The 3739-nt window shown below is 36.0% G+C and overlaps 1 long non-coding RNA gene across 3 annotated transcripts; it reads left to right on the top strand.

Moving 5' to 3' along the window:
- The first annotated feature begins 490 nt into the window (after positions 1 to 490).
- On the top strand, positions 491 to 3392 carry LOC146718700 (uncharacterized). Of its 3 annotated transcripts, none has more exons than XR_014920153.1 (5): positions 496 to 576; positions 997 to 1060; positions 1437 to 1584; positions 1946 to 2033; positions 2612 to 3392. It is a non-coding gene; the product is annotated as an uncharacterized LOC146718700 (long non-coding RNA). The 3 variants fall into 3 exon arrangements; XR_014920154.1 differs by having other exon boundaries at positions 504 to 576; positions 1025 to 1060; XR_014920151.1 differs by having other exon boundaries at positions 491 to 1060.
- The last annotated feature ends 347 nt before the right edge of the window (positions 3393 to 3739 follow it).

The following is a 3739-nucleotide window of genomic DNA, read 5'->3' as shown; positions in this document are numbered from 1 at the left end:
AGTAAACTGAATTAAAAGAAAATAGATGTGCATAAAACAATAAAAACAATTATATAGAGTATCATGACCATCAGAATAAGTCATACTGTTACCTCTGTAAAGCCTGAACCATGAAATAAAAGCAAAAACGTTTTATATATTTTTGAAGCTGAAATTTGACTTTTTATTGGACCTTCTGACAATTAAAAAAACAGAAATTAATTTTCATAAATCAGTTTAAATTTGTATCATTTTCACTATATCTGGCATTTTTGTGTAATTCACTGCTCAGAGTAGCACTGCATGCACTGAAAAAAAGGGACTGGCCATCTCTTGGATTTATGTAAGCATCTTGCATGTATTTAACACAATTGCCTCATGTTTTAAAGATAAATGTAACTATATAGTGTAAAAACTACATGATATGCAGAAAGGGTGTATTAAATTGTTTATATCATGTTCAGGTGAAGTAAGTCAATAAGATAGCAACGTTAAATCTCGTGAAACCACGCGTGATTTTATCTCGCGGGCTTTGGATCGTGGTTTAAAAAATGCATCCATCTCAGTCAAGTCGAGCAGCCAACTCTACGTTTTTTGGTATGTCTTGATTTTTTGAATTAATATTTACCATATTTCAGCCAAATGTAGTTAAACGTCTAGAGTGCCGCCATGTAACATGCTAAAAAAGAGCCGTTAGCTTATTTGCTGTTTTATCTGTTATCAAAGAATTGGCGCTTTTTCATTTGAATTTGTCTTTGGCACAAGAGCCGTAATATCACATTAAACCTAATTACGAGGCACTCATAACATAATTTGGTTTTCTGTGTGAATAGATTTGTCAACTGACTCTTCAGTTACATTGTGTATTTACTGCACCGTGGTGTTAGTGAGATTTTGGACACTGAACAGCTTTAGCTAATATCATCAGCGGCATTATGCTAGCTTACATCCCTACCCCTCCTGCCCTCACCTGCTGTCCTTTTGTTTTTGTTTTTGTTTTTGTTGATGCACATTGAGAGACCACATCTATTCTGCATTTCACCAGGAGTCAGCTGATGGATTGTGGGTTCAAGGTGTTATGGTAAGAAAGTATATTCTATTTTCGCTTAAGGTTTCTGTAACTTAATTATAATAGGTTTTTTATAATTATTAGGTGCATGCATACTCAAATAGACCACCCTATTAATACAACTGAGAAATCCAAAATCTGCCATAGGTTTGACTTATACCTGTATGTATTGTCAGAAAGGTGATTACTGGACTCACATTAATGCACACTTGAACTAAAATGAGGTTGTAACTTGTGGGTTCTTGGGTTGCAAATCAGAAATAAACATCTTTGGATTTTTTTAATCCCATAAGATCTGGAAACACAGTTTTTATTCAACAAAACATTACTGATTATTAACCAAGCACAGTGCCTGCTGTTATTTCAAAATAATTTTATGTCATTTCAGATGAAATGCAGCATTCCAGTGCATCCCAACCATGCCTTTACAGGTTTCTGACGGAGCTGAGTTTCTCTCTGACAGTCTGCTGAAAGTGTTTGCAAAGTGATCGGGGGAACAGGGCACAAAGCTAAAGGATGTAGCTGCCATGATGACAGTAAGAACTTTAAAATTCTTTAACTACAAAGTGTATATGTATTGCATTAGGTCAGTAAAAGATTTTTATGCTGCATCCATTGAAACAGTCAACTATTACCTGTGAGTACTGATTCCACCGAAAGGATGCCATAATTTTCGTCATGCATTTACTGGCCCACTGAGAAAAATTGATCTTTTTAAAAAAATAAATGTTCTGGAAACTATATATCCATAAAGTTGATGTCAAACAGGAACTTTTGATATTGCTTTGTAGATGCTGGTGTTGCATGTTGACTGGTTTAAGTTTTGGTCTGGGATCATTTTCTTCTGTGCTACTGAAAAGTTCACAAATCTCTGTTTTCTTTGTTATAATACTTTAGGATGACATTAATGCTCAAAGGGAGTCTCATCAAAGTGCTCCGCATCTGTGTGAAAGACAATTGCAACATCTTGGTGCAGGAGTTCATGGTGAGTGTTTTATGAGTAGATTGTGGCTTTGCAACATTTTAAAATGCATTTAGTTATCCACTTGATCCTCATTGGACCAGTTAGGACCAGTAGTCCTCTTTAATAATTTGAAGTTCACATGAGGCCTGGTAGTGAACTCAGCCGCCGGCCCTTGAGGCCCCACCCCTGTATTAGGGGTCACATCAGTGTGAAAAAACTTTAAATTTGTCATTCTAGTGAACAAAGGAAAATCCCCCCAATATTTAGCTTTTGTTTGAAAAAAAAAAGAAGACCAACAGCTAACCAAATTGTGGGGCTGAAAGTCTAAATTCTAACATCTTCTGAGTGACAAAACCTGGATTTCTGATGGGCCGGTGTCTTTCTAAGAAAAACGAATGTAAAGCATTTGAAATTATGTTTTTCACCCTCTCTTAGAAACTCTGTTAGACCATGAATGGCAGCATGGCAGGCCACTCTTTGGCTATAGCTATTTACTATGTTGCTTGCATTGGTTTAAATTACTCTAACATTAGAACTGGTAGATTCAAAAGAGATGAGTTTAAAAAGGAATCTTAAAGAAATGTTTTGTGTTTAACCAGGACTTGACTGAGGCCACTGCACAGATTGAGAAAACCACAATGAACATCTGTCTCCAGAGGATGCACCAGGCAATGACTTTTCTGACGTTGGCATCATCATCGAGGGTATAGTAGTTCTTCAAGATCTGGATAACGTGACCTTTGCAGTAGCCATGCTGTTTGGACCTTTTTTATTCCTTCAATATGAGTTACCCATCACAACTCTGCTACACTTTTGAGGTGATTCAAAGGGTGGTAATGGAGTTGGAAGCAACTCAGCTCTCAAGAAAAGCTCACAACTAAGACAAAACTGCTCCTGCAACGAAGCTCACTGTTATGCATGTGAGGTGACCAGCTCTAGGTGAGAAGACATTTAAATCTCACACTTGTTCTGCTGCATTTTTGAAGCTCAATTCCAGGAACAGATCGCAGGGTTCATTTTTATATACACTGCAACTGCCATGAGGACGAGCCGTTTTTTTGTTGTTGTTGTTGTTTGTTTTTCCTTTTGCTCTGTACAAGTTCTCTGTCTGTTTGGCAGCATTTTTAAATTTCTCTTTGTATTTTTTCTTTCTTTTACTAGTGAAGAGATGTAGCATGAACAGTTATGCAGTCTAAATATCCCATATGGGCCGTGTGAAATGGTATTTTCAGTTTCATTCAGTTGAAGTAAAGAACGTTGAATATTTCTAAGTGTGCTGTTTTGAACCAAGATGTCACAGTATGATCAGTGCTGTAATTTTTGACAGTCACTGTATCAATGTTATTTTTGCGTCTCTTGAATAAAGGTTTTGACCTGCAAGTGCTAATTTCTTTAGTTATTGGGGTAAAATGGGTAATGTTAATAGGAAGGTGTTTGCCAATTCAGTAACCTAATTTAATGTTAATGGAAACTAACATTACCTCAAATTGTTTAGTTATAATTGTTGTTTAACTGAATCTTGACGTTAGAGGCCTTAAATAGAATGTTTTGTATTGTTCTTTCCCAACATTTTTCAAAAGAAAGAGTCTAATTTCTTTGCTGTGATTGATTCCAGAGAACACGGAAGAACTGACATTATTTAACTGTTGGTTTATATAGATTCAGTAGTGGAGTAATGTCAGTTTAATTCTTTACCTACTGTCAATGCAGTGAAATTAGACATTTTG

Source organism: Copadichromis virginalis, linkage group LG1 (assembly GCF_057382275.1).
Source record: "Copadichromis virginalis isolate Kocher_CV1m ecotype Utaka linkage group LG1, C_Virginalis_male_GT1.1, whole genome shotgun sequence".
Taxonomy (NCBI): domain Eukaryota; kingdom Metazoa; phylum Chordata; class Actinopteri; order Cichliformes; family Cichlidae; genus Copadichromis; species Copadichromis virginalis.
This window is presented reverse-complemented; position numbering and strand designations above follow the sequence as displayed.